Source organism: Aegilops tauschii, chromosome 7 (genome assembly GCF_002575655.3).
Source record: "Aegilops tauschii subsp. strangulata cultivar AL8/78 chromosome 7, Aet v6.0, whole genome shotgun sequence".
NCBI lineage: Eukaryota > Viridiplantae > Streptophyta > Magnoliopsida > Poales > Poaceae > Aegilops > Aegilops tauschii.
The window spans coordinates 455,267,476-455,288,535 of NC_053041.3; the positions used below are offsets into that span (position 1 = coordinate 455,267,476).

Genomic DNA, 21,060 nt, shown 5'->3' on the forward strand with positions numbered 1-21,060 from the left:
GGCCATGGAGGAGGAAGCACAAGGGGGAGAACCTCTCCTCCTCTCTCTCGGTGGCGCCGGAGTGCCATCGGGAGGGGAATCATCGCCACGGTGATCGTCTTCATCAACATCACCAGCATCATCACCATCCTCATCTCTTTTACGCGGTCCACTCTCCCGCACCCCGCTATAATCCCTACTTGAACATGGTGCTTTATGCCACATATTATGATCCAATGATGTGTTGCCATCATATGATGTTTTGAGTAGATATCATTTGTCTTTGGGTTGATTGATGATCTAGATTGGTATGAGTTGTATGTTTTATTTTGGTGCTGTCCTATGGTGCCCTCCGTGTCGCGCAAGCGTGAGGGATTCCCGCTGTAGGGTGTTGCAATACATTCATGATTCGCTTATAGTGGGTTGCTTGAGTGACAGAAGCATAAACCCGAGTATGGGGGTTGTGGCGTATGGGATAAAGGGGACTTGATGCTTTATGCTATGGTTGGGTTTTACCTTAATGATCTTTAGTAGTTGCGGATGCTTGCTAGAGTTCCAATCATAAGTTCTTATGATCCAAGAAGAGAAAGTATGTTAGCTTATGCCTCTCCCTCATATGAAATTGCAATGACGACTATCGGTCTTGTTAATAATTGCCTAGGATAATTCCGCACACCGACCCATCATTATTCCACACTCGCTATTTATAATATTTAGTAATATATTCTAACTTTATGATAACAACACCTACTTTTATATTTTAGCTCTCCAATACCATGCAAATTGTCCTCTTCATAGCCACAATGTAGTTTTATTTTTCGTTTCTAGTTGGAAGCAAATGTTCGGTGTACGTAGAGTCGTATCAGTGGCAGATAGGACTTGAGAGAATATTAATCTTACCTTTAGCTCCTTGTGGGTTCGACACTCCATACTTATCACTTCCACCATTGGGAATTGCTACGATGATTCCCTGCACTTGGGGATTATCAGGCCTCCCAGGCATCACAACCGGCCATGGGAGGCAGGAGCACGCGGCATGACCGGCGCTGGTTTGGGCGGCTGGAGCCAGAAGACGAGAGGTTGAAGAAACACTACGGCCGTTGGATGGACATCGTACGGTCACTGGAGCTAGAATCGTTCATATTGACTAAGTTGACAAAGCCCTCCGTCCCCGTCAACTTAGTAGGCCCACAAGTAAGCCTCCCACGCAGGGGGGTATTCATTTTTTTGTGCGTAATAAGGAGGCACTTCCTTGTGTGCGAAGATATAGCTGGTGGGTCCGAGCTGTCAGCGGGGGGAACATTTTTCACGAAATACAGAGGCCCTTCTGGTGGGTCCTAGATGTCAGGTGGAGGAATCATTATTTTGCGCGTAATAAGGAGGCATTTCCTTGTGTGTGTGGCCGTGGACCCAGCTGTCAGCCTCTCCACGTACAACCCACTTACGATGGATGTCGTTCGTTGAACACGCCGCGCCGAGAGCACCAGGGCGGTGGACGACGGCAAGGCCTACGAAGGGAATGACACGGAGCCGGGGAAGACACGGCAGTGGCTGACCACGCGGTGGGGAGTACGAGGGTTGACTGGTTCGGCTCCCGTTGCCGGAAAATAACAGGAGGTGTGGGTGAGTAGAGGGATAAACATGCCAGGGATGCGAGTATGGTGGGCCCGTGAGGCCTGACCGGCAGCACAGCCGGCCACGGGAGGAGGGAGCAGGCGGTTCCGTCGGCGCTGGTTTGGGCAGCTGGAGCAGGAAGATCAGAGAATGAAGAAGCACGATTGCCGTTAGATTGACATCTAACGGTCTGACGCTAGTAGAGTCGATTGTTGACTAAGTTTCTTTTTTTGAGAAACCTTGTGTACGCATGAACTTAGTAGGCCCACAAGTCAGCCTCCAAATCTATGGCAGACAACATAGATCCCATTTGCTAAAAAAATTATAATTTGCAGCCCATTTACTAATTCTTAAGTAATTTATTACAGCCCATTTTCTTCCTAGGACCACGGTCGTTCAACCTTATTTTGCATATTTCAGTGGAGTCCGAACTGTTGTAATCCCGAAATGATAAAAAAAATTAAGAACTTATTGATTTGGCAAAAAAATCATTTTGTTTTTGTAAGCAAATAAGACGTGGGACAATTGAGTTGGTTTAATGGAAAACCAGTGGTAAAAAAATCAGTGCTGGGAGGGAAAACAATAACAAAAATAAGGATGTAAATATAAAAAGGGAACTTTATGTATTTTCAATATAATTGTACGTGTATATGAACTAGTAAAACTATAGGTAGAGATTAGAAAACGGATGTAGGACATGGCGTTTCAAGAGGAAAATAGAACTGGGTTGTGTGTTTGATTCAGTAAAAAAAACTGCCTGCGGATGTTGTAAGACAAAATATAACTAACGCTGGCGGGTCAGAGGCCAGTACATATCTGCTGGATCTTTGTGCCCCGTTGTCGTTATGGGCTGGGCCAGTTAAAAACAAAACCAAGCCTGGGTAGTCTACAGCCCAGTTGTGTAGCGACCAGACCTCAAATGGCCTGTGCTGCTGTGCACCAGTGTCATCCCTGGATCAGTAATGCTGACACGCACAGTACAAATGGAGGATTTATAACAGAGTAGCAATCACACACTTATTACATCGAATATCTCCGAATAGATTTAGTATGATAAGCATGGCTTAAGGCCATCTAATAACGATAACAGCGGAAGACTTGGAAGATAAGTGAGTCCATCACTCCAGCGGCATCACTGAGTATAAGACCACGACCTAAGGCACCTTACTCGTCGTCTGAAAAGTCTGCAACATGAAACGTTGCAGCCCGAAAACGGGTCAGCACATAGAATATGCTGGCAAAGTAACACATCGAGAGCAATGAACAATAATAATGCTATACTACATGCATATAAGGCTGGTGGAAAGCTCTATGGTTACAGTTTTGCGAAAAGCCAATTTGATCCTACTTCAAAGGAATAAATTTTATTTAACTATCATGGTGGTTGTGAAACATTGAGAAGGTACCTCCAACTCAATCCCAATTAAGTGTCATCATTAACCCAACAAAATTAATTATAAGTAACATGGTGATGAGATTCAAATGAAAATCCAGGTACTAGATACTCAAGTTGTCCATAACCGGGGACACGGCTAACCATGATTAGTTTGTACACTCTGCAGAGGTTTGCGCACTTTTCCCCACAAGACTCGATCGCCTCCGCTTGATTCTCGCACTACATGATGTTTGAGAAACGGATGACCGAGACACAGCCTTTCAGAAACAATCCCTCTTTACTCTGGATGGACCGGTACACCTACTTTCCCCTACATCTGCTAGCCCACCTCTTCAAGAGATCTTGTAACCTACTCAACTATGCTAGAGCCCATAATAGCTTGTGGCTGCACACGGAAGTTTCTAGCATGAATAATCTTATGATCCCTTTGAGCCTGGGTGGCGGACCTTATACATACAGACAACACTGGGTTCTCCAGGTGCCTCAATCCACCCAGATGTGAGTTTTAGTTGCCACCTTAAGTTGAACCATTAATAAACATCTCACATCTGTCGTGAATATCACTCAAACCCAAATCCACGTCTACGAGCATAGCATGGCAATAATAAAAGCAACGTAGAAGTAACTCCCAAGGGTTTGATAAGAAAAACAGGTAATAGGTACTACCTCAACTACTTCCCAATACCCACAATTTAATTAGATCCTAATCATGCAAGTGTTTGAGGAAAACAGATCTAATGCACTAAAACTGGGTATGAACGGGATATGATCAAAGTGTTACTTGCCTTGCTGATGATCCGCAAAACCTAACGAGTCGAAGTAACAAGCGGCACACTCCGGGTACTCTATCGCAAAAAAACAAGCATACAATCAGTACTCATCTAATGCACAGGTAAAATTCGAATGAAAGATCCAACCAGAAAGTTCAACTTAAGAACTCCGGTTTGCAAAAAGAATCAACTCAAAAGAAGCAACGAAAGTCAAACGACGAAAGAAAGAAACTTCGTTTGCTAATACTGTTGCAAAAACTTGTTTGAGTAGGTTAAACGGAAAGAGAATTTCGAGACGAAACTCTATGCGCTTGAATCGCCTGATTCCGATAAACGAGCGAGAAGTTAAACAGAATCGAAGATTCGATCAGAAATCGAATCTGAGAAAATAACGAGAAAAATCCGACTAAAAAGAAAAAACGGACAAACGGTTAAATAACGGACGTTCGTTAACAGAGAAAAACCGACGAACGCGTTCGTTAAATCGAACGGTTCGGTGAACGCTCACAAAATAATAAAACAGAAAAAAAACGATCTAGGGTTTTTTTAACGAACGGTTTTTTTTTAAAGAAAACCGGCAACGGCGAGGTGCGGCTACCTCGGGGACGGGCTCCGGCGAGGCTCCGGCGACGGGGCTGCGGGGGCTCGGGGCTCGGGGGCGAGGGGCGGGGCTCCGGCGGCGGCTCCGGCGAGCGGCGGCGGCGGCGCAAGGCGGCGGCGGCGCGGATCCGTGCGGGCGGCGGTGGGCAAGGGGAGTGCGGCGGCGGTGGCTTGCGGTGAGGGAGAGGGGGGGGGGGGGCGGCGGCAGTATAAATAGGGGGGGTGGAGGTGACTTGTGGGAGGGGGTGGCCGGCGGGAGCCGTGCGGGAGCCGGACTCGGCCATGGCGGCGGCGGCGTCTCGTGCGCGAGGAGGAGAGGGGCGCGGGGTGGGCCGGCGGCCTGGCTGGGCCACGGCCTGGTCGGGCGCGCGCAGTGTTTTTTTTTTAAATAAGTTCCGCGGAAAACAATTCGTAGAAAAATAAATAAAAATCAGAAAAATATGAAATAAATTTTCCCCGTCTAGTTAGAAAATCTAGAATAGGGTGAACATTGTTTTAAATCAAAATAAATATTTGAAAACATGCAATATTTTTAATGCAATAAAAATTCCAAATAAATTCCAAATAATGATTTTAACATTTTTCCTCCAGTATTTCAATTGTTTTGGAGAAGTCATATTTTCTCCTCTCGTTTATTTTTAGAATGAAATATTTTTCCGGAGAGAAAATTATTAAAACCAAAATCCTCGTCTTATTATTTGATAAAAATCAAATATGAAAATTTAAGAAAAATCCCCAACTCTCTCCAAGGGTCCTTGAGTTGCTTAGGATTTATCGAGGATTTGTCAAAATGCAATAAAACATGATATGCAATGATGATCTATGTATAAGATACCAAATTGAAAATTTGGGATGTTACAAACCTACCCCCCTTAAGATGAATCTCGCCCTCGAGATTCGGGTTGGCTAGAAAACAGGTGGGAGTGGTCTTTCCGTAGATCTTCCTCTCGCTCCCAGGTGGCTTCATCTTCCGTGTGGTGACTCCACTGAACTTTGCAAAACTTGATAACCTTGCTGCGGGTAACTCGGCTGGCATACTCGAGAATATTAACTGGCTTCTCCTCATAAGTCAAATCACTTTCCAACTGAATCTCTTCCAGTGGCACAGTATCTCTCAGTGGTATCTCAGCCATCTCTGCGTGGCACTTCTTCAACTGCGAAACGTGAAATACATCATGTACTCCAGACAATCCTTCGGGCAATTCCAGCTTGTAAGCAACTTCTCCCATACGTTCCAACACTCTGTATGGTCCGATAAAACGGGGCGCTAACTTTCCTTTAACTCCAAAGCGCTTCACTCCTCGAAGGGGTGATACTCGAAGATACACTCTGTCTCCGACTTCGTGAACGGTCTCCTTTCGTTTAGAATCAGCATAACTCTTCTGCCTGGACTGGGCTACCTTGAGCCTATCGCGAATCAACCTCACTTTCTGTTCAGACTCCTTAATCAAATCTGGTCCAAACAAATGATGGTCTCCAACTTCGTCCCATAACAATGGTGTTCTACACCTCCTTCCGTACATGGCTTCGAAAGGGGCCATCTTCAAACTGGTTTGATAACTGTTGTTATATGAAAACTCCGCATATGGCAAATTGTCGTCCCAACTAGATCCATAATCTAGTGCACATGCTCTCAACATGTCCTCCAAAATCTGGTTGACTCTTTCGGTCTGTCCATCTGTCTGTGGGTGGAAAGCTGTACTAAATTCCAGCCTGGTTCCCAATGTTTCATGTAACTGCTTCCAAAACTTTGAGGTAAATTGGGTTCCTCTGTCTGATACAATGGTCCTCGGAACTCCATGCAAACATACGATCCTGGTCATGTATATCTTTGCCAACTTAGCACTGGTGTAAGTGGTCTTCACTGGAATGAAATGAGCCACTTTCCTCAAACGGTCGACTACAACCCATATCGAGTCATAGCCTGAACGAGTCATGGGTAATCCGGTGATAAAATCCATGCCTATTTTATCCCACTTCCATTCGGGTATCGGCAATGGCTGCAGCAATCCTGCTGGCTTCTGATGCTCTGCCTTCACTCTCTGACATACATCACAAACTGCTACATACTCCGCAATATCCTTCTTCATTCCGGTCCACCAGAAAGTATTCTTCAAATCCAAATACATCTTGGTATTCCCTGGGTGAATCGAGTACGGTGAATCATGGGCTTCTTGCAAAATCAACTTCCTGATCTCCGGATCATTTGGCACATATACGCGGTCCTCGAACCATAAGGTATCGTGCTCATCCTCGCGAAATCCCTTGGCTTCTCCTTTGCTCATCTTCTCCTTTATCTCTTCAATCTCCTTGTTTGTCTTCTGAGCTTCTCTGATCCTTTCCATCAAGGTAGACTGAATCTCCATTGTCGCTAAATAGCCTCTTGGGACTATCTCCAAACATAGCTCGCGAAGGTTCTTGGCTAACTCCTGAGGTAATTCTCCTGTCATGAGGGTGTTGACATGACTCTTGCGGCTCAACGCGTCTGCTACTACGTTAGCCTTTCCTGGGTGATAATGCAATCTCATATCATAATCTTTAGTGAGCTCCAACCATCTCCTCTGTCTGAGATTTAACTCCTTCTGCGTGAAAATATACTTCAAACTCTTGTGATCTGTGTACACCTCACAATGGATTCCGATGAGAAAATGTCTCCATGTTTTCAATGCATGCACCACGGCTGCTAATTCCAAATCATGCGTAGCATAATTCTTCTCATGGGGTTTAAGTTGTCGTGAAGCATACGACACAACTCTTCCTTCCTGCATAAGCACTGCTCCAAGTCCTCGACGAGAAGCGTCGCAATAAACTTCATAATCCTTGCGTTGATCTGGCAGAATCAACACTGGTGAGGTAACCAATCGTTTCTTCAGCTCTTGGAAACTAGCTTCACATTCCTCAGTCCAATTGAATTTGGTGTCCTTCTTCAATAGCTCAGTCATGGGCTTAGCAATCTTTGAGAAATTCTCGATAAATCTCCGATAGTATCCTGCAAGTCCAAGGAAACTCCGGATTTCTCCAACTGTCGTGGGTGATTCCCAACTTGTCACTGTGTCAACCTTGGCAGGGTCTACTGCTATTCCTTCTCCAGAAATAACATGTCCAAGGAATCCAACTTCCTTCAACCAAAACTCACATTTGCTGAACTTGGCATATAATTGATGTTCTCTGAGCTTCTCAAGTACCAATCGTAAATGCTCCTCATGCTCTTCTTCATCCTTGGAAAAGATTAAAATATCATCAATGAACACCACGACGAACTTATCCAAAAACTCCATAAACACTTTGTTCATCAGGTTCATGAAATAGGCAGGTGCGTTAGTCAGACCAAATGACATAACGGTATACTCATACAATCCATATCTGGTGGTAAATGTCGTCTTGGGTATATCCTGCTCTCAAATCTTTAACTGATGGTACCCTGATCGTAGATCGATCTTGGAAAATACTTTAGCTCCTTGTAAGCGGTCAAACAAATCATTGATCATCGGCAGTGGGTACTTGTTTTTGATGGTCACTTCATTTAATCCTCGGTAATCAACAACCATCCTTAGTGATCCATCTTTCTTCTCCACTAGAAGTACTGGGGATCCCCAAGGTGACGAACTTGGGCGAATATAGCCTTTATCCAGTAACTCCTTGATCTGCTTCTTAATTTCTTCCAAATCCTTTGCGGGCATCCTGTACGGTCTCTTAGATATTGGCCCTGTGCCTGGCAAAAGTTCAATCAAAAACTCAATGTCTCTATCTGGCGGCATGCCTGGCAACTCTTCTGGAAATACATCCGGATAATCCTTCACCACTCGTACTTCCTCCTGTACAACTCCTGATAAGGAATTCACTTGAGTCCTCTTCGGCATATGCCGGGATACATACTTGATCCTCTTTCCTTCCAGGGTGGTAAGCAAAATCGTCTTGCTGGCACAATCGATGTTTCCTCCAAACAACGATAGCCAATCCATTCCCAAAATCACATCCAAACCTTGCGATTCCAAAACAATGAGGTCTGAGGGGAAAACATGCCTACCAATGGCCAGTGGTATCTGAAAACATCCTTGGGTGGCCATATACTCTGCTCCTGGCGAGGTTACTAACATAGGGGTTTTGAGAACTTGGGTGGACATCTTAAACTTATTTACGAATCCCCTTGATATGTATGAATGCGATGCACCAGTATCGAAAAGAACGGTTGCAGTAAATGACTTAACCAAAAACTTACCTATTACTGCATCAGGCTGAGCTTCAACCTCCTCCACGCTCACGTGGTTCACATGTCCTTTGTTGAACGAGTTCGGCTTCTTCCCAGAGCTTCCATTGCCATTTCCATTTTGGGCTTCGGGACAATCAGTAGCATAATGTCCCGTCTTCTGGCACTTGAAACAAGTAATGTGACTTAGATCTCTCTTGGTTGGGGTAGATGGGTTGGTGCGGTTCTGTCCGTTTCCTCCTCCATTCCCATTACCATTCTTGGAGCCATTATGGTTGTGCGAACTACCTCCTCCATGGGTATGCTGAAACTGTCCTCCCGGCTTCAGGGTAAATCGTGGCTTCTGTTGGGCTCCAGAATTGTACTTCCCTTGTCCATACTTCCTCTTACGGTTTTCAATCTGCTGATGCTTCCCTTCAATCATGAGAGCTCTATCTACCAGCTCCTGGTAGTTGTTGAAGGTTGCTACCATCAACTGCATACTCAGTTCATCATTCAGCCCTTCCAAAAATTTCTCCTGCTTGGCAGCGTCTGTAGCAACGTCATCTGGTGCATAACGTGCTAACTTACTGAAATCCTCCACATACTGGCCTACGGTGCGTCCTCCTTGGCGTAGGTTACGAAACTCACGCTTCTTCATAGCCATAGCTCCTGCTGAAACATGAGCTGTACGGAAAGCTTGCTGAAACTGGTCCCATGTGACAGTGTCAATAGGGTGTGTGGTTGTATAATTCTCCCACCATGATGCTGCGGGTCCATCAAGCTGATGTGCGGCAAAACGCACTCTTTCCGCATCTGTGCATCCAGCAGTGGTCAACTCCCTTCCAACTTTGCGGAGCCAATCATCTGCTACAATCGGCTCGGTGCTACTGGAAAACACCGGCGGGTTTAGCCTTAAGAAACGGGCTAAGTGATCAACAGGTGGTGGTGGCGGTGGGTTGTTGTTGTTGTTGTTGCCTTGGTTCTGCACTAACACTTGCATCAGGGCATTTTGTTGCTGAATCAACTGGGTGATCTCTGGCGGGAAAACAAATCCGGTGTCGCGTCTCGGAGGCATCTGATAGGTTTAGAAAAGATGAGAGTTAAGAAAAGAATGAGGTCTAGAGAGAAAACACTACCCATATGCTCATGAGACAAATTCAATCAATATCACTCAATCAATTCAAATAAGGCAAAACAATCGATCTAACTAGCGTTACAAAGTGCTTGAACTATACTATTAAATGGGGGAAAACTACTACTGATATGGTGGTCTACTAGAAATTCTGATCCGTTGAAGACTCCATGATGTCTGCTCCAGCTTCATCAACCCAGTCGTCTTCACTTGGTTCCGAGTCGGTGTCGTCGATGATAATGTAGTTATCCGGACAAGTGCATTCGTCAACTTCTGCTTTTGGCACTGGATTTCCCACGAATGCTCCAATCTTCTTCTCCAGGTCGTCAACCTTCCCTACTAGTGCGTTGATTTCCTCCAAATAATCTTCGCGTGTAGCCTTGAGTTCTTCTTGGAGCTCCTTGATCTTCGTTAATGCCTTCTTCAGTTCTTCCTTGTCCGTGCACATCTGGTTCTCCTGGCGACGAATATGTTGGTTCTGCTCCTGGATGAAAGCTGCAATTGATCCATCCTTCTTGGTTCTGATCATCTCCCATTGCGCGTCTCGACGTCCACAAATTTGGTAAATTGTATCCTTAAGCTCCTGGTGGTAGACTTCTCCAATGCGTCCCATGGCGATGTGTGCGGCCATGCTCTTCCCTAAACTCCAAGTTGGTGCTTCGAAAACCAATCTTATGGCACTAAACATTCTTCCTGGAATGATAACTTGAATCTTCCAGCTCTCCTCTTCAGGTAATGTGGCGTTGTAGGTTCCGGTGATGCTTGGTATTCCTATGTTCAAGTACTTGGTGACTTCCTTCAAGTGTCGACCAAACGGCGTGTCTTCATCTGGTTGCATGAACTTGCTCCTTGCATTCGCCATTCCTAAAAGAGTAGAAAGTGGAGAGGGGTCAGAAATGAGAAGAGAGAAGCTTTCTAGGGCTTAAGCTTAGTGGTCGTGTCCTACAGTCAGCGTGTGCTCTGATACCAACTTTGTAGCGACCAGACCTCAAATGGCCTGTGCTGCTGTGCACCAGTGTCATCCCTGGATCAGTAATGCTGACACGCACAGTACAAATGGAGGATTTATAACAGAGTAGAAATCACACACTTATTACATCGAATATCTCCGAAGAGATTTAGTATGATAAGCATGGCTTAAGGCCATCTAATAATGATAACAGCGGAAGACTTGGAAGATAAGTGAGTCCATCACTCCAGCGGCATCACTGAGTATAAGACCACGACCTAAGGCACCTTACTCGTCGTCTGAAAAGTCTGCAACATGAAACGTTGCAGCCCGAAAACGGGTCAGCACATAGAATATGCTGGCAAAGTAACACATAGAGAGCAAAGAACAATAATAATGCTATACTACATGCATATAAGGCTGGTGGAAAGCTCTATGGTTACAGTTTTGCGAAAAGCCAATTTGATCCTACTTCAAAGGAATAAATTTTATTTAACTATCATGGTGGTTGTGAAACATTGAGAAGGTACCTCCAACTCAATCCCAATTAAGTGTCATCATTAACCCAACAAAATTAATTATAAGTAACATGGTGATGAGATTCAAATGAAAATCCAGGTACTAGATACTCAAGTTGTCCATAACCGGGGACACGGCTAACCATGATTAGTTTGTACACTCTGCAGAGGTTTGCGCACTTTTCCCCACAAGACTCGATCGCCTCCGCTTGATTCTCGCACTACATGATGTTTGAGAAACGGATGACCGAGACACAGCCTTTCAGAAACAATCCCTCTTTACTCTGGATGGACCGGTACACCTACTTTCCCCTACATCTGCTAGCCCACCTCTTCAAGAGATCTTGTAACCTACTCAACTATGCTAGAGCCCATAATAGCTTGTGGCTGCACACGGAAGTTTCTAGCATGAATAATCTTATGATCCCTTTGAGCCTGGGTGGCGGACCTTATACATACAGACAACACTGGGTTCTCCAGGTGCCTCAATCCACCCAGATGTGAGTTTTAGTTGCCACCTTAAGTTGAACCATTAATAAACATCTCACATCTGTCGTGAATATCACTCAAACCCAAATCCACGTCTACGAGCATAGCATGGCAATAATAAAAGCAACGTAGAAGTAACTCCCAAGGGTTTGATAAGAAAAACAGGTAATAGGTACTACCTCAACTACTTCCCAATACCCACAATTTAATTAGATCCTAATCATGCAAGTGTTTGAGGAAAACAGATCTAATGCAGTAAAACTGGGTATGAACGGGATATGATCAAAGTGTTACTTGCCTTGCTGATGATCCGCAAAACCTAACGAGTCGAAGTAACAAGCGGCACACTCCGGATACTCTATCGCAAAAAAACAAGCATACAATCAGTACTCATCTAATGCACAGGTAAAACTCGAATGAAAGATCCAACCAGAAAGTTCAACTTAAGAACTCCGGTTTGCAAAAAGAATCAACTCGAAAGAAGCAACGAAAGTCAAACGACGAAAGAAAGAAACTTCGTTTGCTAATCTGGATCTAGGTCAAATTTTACTGTTGCAAAAACTTGTTTGAGTAGGTTAAACGGAAAGAGAATTTCGAGACGAAACTCTAGGCGCTTGAATCGCCTGATTCCGATAAACGAGCGAGAAGTTAAACAGAATCGAAGATTCGATCAGAAATCGAATCTGAGAAAATAACGAGAAAAATCCGACGAAAAAGAAAAACGGACGAACGGTTAAATAACGGACGTTCGTTAACAGAGAAAAACCGACGAACGCGTTCGTTAAATCGAACGGTTCGGTGAACGCTCGCAAAATAATAAAACCGAAAAAAACCGATCTAGGTTTTTTTTTAAACGAACGGTTTTTTTTTGAAAAGAAAACCGGCAACGGCAAGGTGCGGCTACCTCGGGGACGGGCTCCGGCGAGGCTCCGGCGACGGGGCTGCGGGGGCTCGGGCGGCTCGGGGGCGAGGGGCGGGGCTCCGGCGAGCGGCGGCGGCGGCGCGGATCCGTGCGGGCGGCGGCGGGCGAGGCGAGTGCGGCGGCGGCGGCTTGCGGTGAGGGAGAGGGGGGGCGGCGGCGGTATAAATAGGGGGGGTGGAGGTGACTTGGGGGAGGGGATGGCCGGCGGGAGCCGTGCGGGAGCCGGACTCGGCCATGGCGGCGGCGGCGTCTCGTGCGCGAGGAGGAGAGGGGCGCGGGGTGGGCCGGCGGCCTGGCTGGGCTGCGGCCCGGTCGGGCGCGCGCAGTGTTTTTTTTTTAAATAAGTTCCGCGGAAAACAATTCGTAGAAAAATAAATAAAAATCGGAAAAATATGAAATAAATTTTCCCCGTCTAGTTAGAAAATCTAGAATAGGGTGAACATTTTTTTAAATCAGAATAAATACTTTGAAAACATGCAATATTTTTAATGCAATAAAAATTGCAAATAAAATCCAAATAAATTCCAAATAATGATTTTAACATTTTTCCTCCAGTATTTCAATTGTTTTGGAGAAGTCATATTTTCTCCTCTCGTTTATTTTTAGAATGAAATATTTTTCCGGAGAGAAAATAATTAAAACCAAAATCCTCGTCTTATTATTTGATAAAAATCAAATATGAAAATTTAAGAAAAATCCCCAACTCTCTCCGAGGGTCCTTGAGTTGCTTAGGATTTATCGAGGATTTGTCAAAATGCAATAAAACATGATATGCAATGATGATCTATGTATAACATACCAAATTGAAAATTTGGGATGTTACAAGTTGAAACTTGCTCGACCTGAAAAAACAATATACCTGCTCAACAAACGAGAGAATTCTGTAAGTACAAACTGATAACTGGGATGCAACAGGTATATTGTTTTTTCATCATGATAATAAGTGCCTGCACTTGTTTCGAAAAATTTGGAGAACTGGGAATCCGAACGGCAGGTGCTTATGCTACCCATCAAATAAAAATCAGGTGCCTGAAAATCCGTTTCAAAACAAATGATTCAGCTTTATATCCACTCGACCCTCGGCATGATGGTTGGAAGCAAATGCCAAGTTCATACCAAAATATCGTGAACAACAATACCAACTTGCGGACGACAAGGTAGTACAAGTACCAATACGAAACTAACTTATAATCTTTTTACTCCTGGCCCTAGTGTTCGTCTGGTAGAAAATCTTGCAGAGGCCAGCTCTCGCTCCTTCTCTTGCTCCAGGTCACCGAGGTGGTACTGGTGCATCACCTAGTTGGTCCTCTGCTGGTCGAAGTTCTTGTTGGTGTGCTGCACCAGAACCTTTTTGTTGCCCGTCTGCCGGCCGTTGACTACCACCGGCAAGGTATTGCCGGTCTTGTGCCACATCGCGTGCATCCCGCACTCCGACTGTATCTTGCAACGCGTCCACGTGCCCCTTTAAACGCCCTGGAATTGCGCTGGAAGAAATGCTTGCTTAGGCCACTCATTGTGATACCTGCAGTATTGTCGAATACAGGTTTTAGTGTACATAGTTGACATTTTTATAACATCTTTGGCATGTTGCAGTCACTTGTTTCACTTTTTATTAACTGTCAAATTGTAATTGCTTCACTAGGTCTGCGTCTAAAAAGAAAATAGAGCTATAAACAAAGGAATATGTTTGTGCAAGTAGATGGCCGATCGGTGTCTTACCTAGAAGTTTCTCAGGATGGGTGTAGCATATGCCGTGCTCGCTGTCGATGATTGGTATGAACAAATCGATGAGAGGGTGAGATCTCGCGCTGTCAGCAGTCACTTTGGCCTCAAGGTGCTCGATCAGCTCCTGATCCGTGGGATCGAACTTGACGCTAGCCGGCAGCACCGGCCAATCCTTCTTGGACTTGCATCGGTTAATTCCAGTTATATGGTACTCAATGAATGATCAATCGACTGTTTTAAGTGAATGATGAAAGATTTCGACAGATAAGTGGTACTCCAAATCTGAAGTCCACAATACCCGAAGACGCCGCCGGGATTCTTGTGTCACCTCACGCGCAGCGTGTTGTCACGTCAATTCAATGTGTGGACATGATGAATAATTTGACCGACGTATACTAGTACTGCTACTGTACTACTTACTAGTCGTATTTAGTGTCACATTTTAACCATAGGTTTAACTAACAAAATGTCAATGCATGTCACCGAAAATTATTCCATTGGAAACTATGTTCAAATACGAATAAAACGATATAATTTTTTGTGACATGCATTAACATTTAGTTAGTGAAATTTATGGTCAAAATTTGACACAAATTACGAAGGGGGCCAATAAACCAGGAGGGAGGTAGTAGTACGAGTAGCGCAATATACGGTATAGAGGACTAGTACAAATTTAGAAATGCAGTAAGAAATTACAAGGCTGTGCGACAGACTTTGTAGGCCACATGAGTAATACAAAATATAATTCCCATTGGACAACACTTTTACCAACAAGTACACACTTGAAGCCTAATTGATATATATATATATATATATATATATATATATATATATATATATCCACGTGTCCACACTCTACGTAGCACCAAGCCAACTGGATAGATGGATGTGGTTAACGGGTTCTATGCAATCCAATAAGAGCAACTAATTTAGTTTAATTATTAAATAATCCAGCAAGTTGTTGAACTACTTCCTCAATTCTAGGCAACGTACTTGGATCACATTGTTTATTGGATAAGCATGTGTGGACGTGGCGCCTATTATTCCTGGCGGAAGAAAAATCTTTAGTACGAGGAATTAAATAGAGTATTTGCAGTGGACTGTATTTGTAGCAATACAATATTGGAGTATATCATAAAAGAGAGTATTTTCCACAAAAATAAAAATAAAAGAGTATGGCCATATATGCCGCCGGCAAGGATTAATTACATTCAATGTGGGAGTATATAGAATGGAGTAATTTTTAAAGAGAGTGAATGCTCAAAGGAGTATATAGAATGGAGTAATTTTATATTAAATTAATGCGTATGCAGTATGTTGTATTCTGTTACGAAAGTATGGAGTATTTTCCGTTTAGGAAAATATGGAGTGTAGTATGTTGTATATATTCTGTTAAGAAAGTATGGAGTATGTTGTATGTTGTATCTTGTTAAGAAAGTATGGAGTATATTCCTTCTAAGAAAGTATGAAGTATAGAGTATTTCACTAATCTAGGACATGTAATCAGAGTATGAAGTATATAATATACTATTATTTCAATGAAAGAATGGAGTATATAATATACTACTATTCTATAGGAATATGTACTTTGTAGAATGGAGTATATAATATACTACTATTTTATAGGAATATGTACTTTGTAGAGTATGTAGTACTGGGTATGTAGTATGGAGTATCTCTAAAAAGGAGTATAATGTATGGAGTATGTCCAAATAAGGAGTATATTTTCCAAAATAAAGAGTATCTTCCTACAAAAAATAGATATGCTAAGAGGAGTATCTCAATAAAAAGAAGTACATCTTGATACTGATCAAATATACTAGAGTATGCATGTGTTTGTTCTATTCTGTTTTCACGTACAAGTACAAGATTGCAAAAATGAAAAATCTGCCAACATACTACATCTTCAAGCAACTGTAACTACTAGCTAGAACATCAGTCGGCTAGAAGAGACAACATGGGAACAAAACTTTAACACATAGCTTTCTTGGACTTTGTGATGATGCTTTCCCATGCACGTACGTATACTGATCTGTAACTAGAGAATTGGATTGGGACTCATGTAGTGCTAGACGTGATGATAGCTGGGGTGGACACGTCCAAGATCATATAGGGTCGATGTAGCAGGCACTGGTGAGCTCTTCAACGGCGGCAGTGGCGGCCGTGGTGGAGAGCGCATGTTGACAGCGGCTGGTTGAGCATGCGGTATGTTTAGTATAATAGTTCCATACATCATCGTAGGAAGCCACCAATCACATAGGAGCGGGCGGCCGGCCATGGCGACGGCTCCACGGTGGTGACGCCATGACACCAGCATATAGTCCGAGAAGAAATTACTGTACAAGATGGTCTCTTCCTGACTGCGCACTTGGTCGGCTTGCAGTCGCCTTGCTCGTTGTTCCTTATCATCACATCTGGATCTTCGTAATCACGCTGCGACACTCATACAAGAAATGCACCAAGTCGCTGCGTGCAAAGGCAGTCCATCATAGGTGCATGCCCATGCTGTAGATCAACGACGAATTCATATTAGATAAGAAACAAATCAGGAAGAGACTAGAAGATTTTGTTTGCCTGATGAATACCTTGCGACATGCATCCATGCTCATAATCCTAATCGGCTGCAATTGCCTGCGATTCGGCGACTGCCGTAACAAAATTTAGTTCCGCCATTATCGGATCCATTGATCTCCTAATGGTGAGATGCCACGAAACGTCCTGCATGCCTTCTATTGTGAGGTGATTAAATAATATCCATGCATGATAGTCGGAACTGTACGGGCGCTTTTTCTTATCGGGCGAAGTGGAAAAGGGAGCCTATTTTCGCAACCAACCCGTTAATCAATAGCCACACCAAGGATGAGATCGGACGGCGCCGAGAACAGAGGTAACTACCACTATATGGTAGTATGTATTTTCCATATATATATATATATATATATATATATATATATATATATATATATATATATGCAGCCGGTCTATTCTGCTAATATTAGGAGAATAACTATTCTGATAACACTTCCGCACTGCATGCTCAACGCAAGTGCACGTCATTGTTTGGACCAAATGTGCTGCAGTACTCACACGAGTGAACTTCTCGTCGCAAAAAACTGCACGTTGTGTTTTATCGTTACCTTTTTTCCTCTAGGTTTTTAACCGTTTGTCGGAAAAAGGCGTGTAATATATCGTTGAAAATATATGGATTAGGCGCTACTTCGACATGTTGAACACTTTTTGAGATTCCACACGGTTTAAGAGCAGTTTTGAAAATGGTGCGGCACATGACGAGTGGCAGCGAGCGTTTTTTCGCGATTTCTTCTAAACCGCTCGTCGGAATGAAGCAAATGATACACCGTTGGAAATATATCGTCGAGGCGCATATTTTTCATATCTATTATTTTCTCTAATTCGTTACGGTTTAAGAGCAGTTTCAAATTTACTAAATCACGGAATTCTATTTTTCAAAAATTTTGAAATTTTCGGTACTGTTTTCGCTCCAGTTTTCTAACCGTTTGTCGACATGAGGCGTATGATACGCCGTTGAAAAGCTACGGACGAGACGCAACTTTCATATGTTAAAATGTTTTTGAGATTCCTTACGGTTTTTTGTTAATTTTAAAAATCGTGCGGCTGACGACGAGAGGCGGTGGCCTTTTTCGCGAAATTTTTACAAACCGCTGGTCGAAATGATTCAAATTATACGCCGTTGGAAAGATATCGATGAGGCGCAACTTTTTCATATAGAACACTTCCTTACGGCTTAGGAGCAATTTTGATTTTAACGAAATGTGGACACTCTGTTTTTTCGCGAAACCAAAATCGTCGTATGTACTGCATCAGACAGAAAACCGCATTTTTTTAGACTAAAAACTGCACTTCATCGGACAAACAAGTGCACTGCATGATTTCTTTTTTGTGGGACGTAAATTTTCCTAAACGAGGTGGAGTGCACTTCATGTCGAGTGTTGGTGAACCGCAAGACTATGAAAAGTGAACCTCGAGACTACCGTAAACGGGTCGTACTGCATCAGACCGAAAACCACACTTATTTAGACTAAAAACCGCACTTCATTGGACAGACAAGTGCACTGCATGATTTCTTTTTTGTGGGACGTAAATTTTACCAAACGAGGTGGAGTGCACTTCTTTAGACTAAAACCCGCACTTCATCGGACGGGCAAGTGCACTGCATGATTTATTTTTTGTGGGACGTAAATTTTTCCACTTTTCCAAACGAGGTGGAGTGCACTTCATGTCGAGCGTTGGTGAACCTCAATACTATGAAAAGTGAACCACATTATTTTTGTTTTATCGCCTCCGTAACGTTTTTTATCAACGAGTATGCACTGTAGGGACGAGGTGAGTGTACTGCATCAATTGTTCTTTTCCAATTTTCTTTCTACTGCACATAAACAACAGAGTGAGCTGCATTAAAAAAATCAACCTTTTCCATTTTGTTTTTGCACTTGGCAACATAGTGAACCGCTCGGAGATAGAAGATCACTACAGCAATGAAACAAGTGAGCTGCACTTAATTTTTTCTTCTTCTATGCATGTTTTCGAGAGCCACAAACGAAACAAAGTGCATTAGAAAAAGAAGTGAACTTCTCATGGGCAAGTGCACTGCAGAATTTTTGCTAGACGACACATTGGCGGGTTGCGAGCTGCAAGCACTGGAAATACGGACTGCAGCGCGGTGAGGTGAGTACTGCACTCGGCAGAAGGAGGCACAATGGCGTTGACCCAGAGCAGCACTCCTGGCCAAAGCACCGAACCGTCTGGCACATGTTTTTGAGCTGCGTCGCAGCGGCTGACCACCTGCCCCCGTGAAGGAGAGCACCCTATAGCAGTGCACTTCTCTCCCGCCGCCAGGGAACCACAACAAGTTGAGCTGAGAGCTGCTTCCGGAGGCTCGTCGACGCCAGCATACACACAGACGAAGAGGGCTGCAGCATGTTATATATTTGTTTTTTGCTGTTCATTTTTGTTTATAGTTTTGGCACAAGGACGAAGTGAAGTGCTCTTTACAAAAGAAGGGCTTCATCTTGGGTTTTCCATTTTCTTTTTACATAGCGAATCACAAGTCATCACACAAACGAACTACATCAGATTTCTTCAATAATTACAAACTAAATCTTGCATTTTTTTTTGTCTTCTCCTGCAATAGCTAACTGAAGTCCACTTGATTTTTTCTAAACAAAAGAACAAAACAAAAAAAGTATCAGCTAACAGCGGACCATAACTTTTTTCATTTGAGAGTGGTGATGGCAGTAGCCTGAAAGAGAGGGAGGTACAGAACATCCATCAACGATCGGTGGCATTAGAAATGAGGAGCAACGGCCACGTTCCAGAGACCCCCTCCCCTGATTCCTACTTGGCGTGCCCCTTCACTCGTCGCTCTGCACATAGAAAGCTTCAGACATTCGCGTCTGTGTTCAAAGTAGCAGAAGTTCAGAAACAAATCGACAAGTTCAGCAAGGATGGTGGGTGTGGGTGTCGATGGCATTACCTCGCTGCCATCATCTTTGTCGTTCACCGCGAACTGCATGAGGTGAGGAGAGAGAGCTGCAGCTCTGGCCGAACTGCACGGCGGCGGCGACCATGCACGGGGGCGAGCTGCCGAGATGCAGCAGCAACGATTGTGCACTGCACAAGCAGCGATGTGGAGCTGCAGCACGACGTGACGACAGACTACATCACCGGGGGAACTAAACTGCACGCAGGCGCGTGGACGCCCCTGGAGATCAGTGGATCTAGTGGCTAGCTCCTTCTCGCCGGTCTGATCCGACTTGTGGCTCGAGGACGAAACCGCCGGGATCGACGGATCCGGCGCATGGCTTGAGAACGAACTACCGGGATCGAACGGGGCCGTGGGGAGCTCCGACGCTGGGAAGGAAGGCGGTTCACCATGGGGGCACGGTGGAAGGCGGCGGCCAAAACCACCTAGGCGAGATCCGGAGAAGGGGGAGGGTGGGGCCGCGGCCAGGGTGGGTTCGCCGCGCCGGGGCAGGGCTTTCGCTCAGGTCGTGGCCGGGCACCGTGGCAGGACTAGTGGTCCAGATTGAGTGCACGGCGGCGGAGGTAGATGGTGGCCGGCGGGGTGAGAGGTGGCGCAGCGGCGCGGGGTGAGAGGTGGAGCGGCGGCGCGGGCTTGCGGTTGCCGCGCGCGGAGAAGATGGTGGCGGAGCGGCGCTGGCTCACGGCGGCCGGCCGCAGAGGGGAAGGTGGCGGGGCAGCTTGTGGCGGCTGTGCGTGGAGAGGAAGGTGGCGGGGATTTGGCCGGGAATTCGGGGGTGGGAGGGAGGGAGAAGACGGGGGTGGGTTCGACCCGAGAACGTGGTAGGGTGGGGGATGGATAAGGTTAGACGTGGGGCTGCGGGGACGTTTTCTTCGGTTGCAGTTCGGTGGAGCTCGCGACGTGTTTTCGTTTCGGTGTTAGCAGAACAAGGGAGGTGTTATTAGAATAAGGTCTTAAGGGGTGCTATCATAATAGACCCACCGTGTGTGTGTGTGTATATATATATATATATATATATATATATATATATATATATATATGTGTGTGTGTGGCTCTGCACAACATCTCCATCATCATTATCAGTACATCCTATGCAGGTGAGTTAGGATGCACTTGATCCCAGAAAGGTATCTATCCTTCTAACCAGAGGAGTGCTTCAAACTAACAATAGTACATAATATCCAACAAAAGAGGGTCATGCTACAGCAGCTGGACACATGGCTCAGTCTAGATATCAGTACGAATTGAGTTGTGCA

The 21,060-nt window shown here is 44.6% G+C and overlaps 1 long non-coding RNA gene across 1 annotated transcript; it reads right to left on the reverse strand.

Moving 5' to 3' along the window:
• Positions 1-19,309: 19,309 nt before the first annotated feature.
• LOC120967823 (uncharacterized) lies at positions 19,310-20,655 on the reverse strand. Its single transcript, XR_005761594.3, has 2 exons — positions 19,796-20,655; positions 19,310-19,715 (listed from the first exon to the last, which is right to left on the reverse strand). It is a non-coding gene; the product is annotated as an uncharacterized lncRNA (long non-coding RNA).
• Between the last annotated feature and the right edge of the window lie 405 nt (positions 20,656-21,060).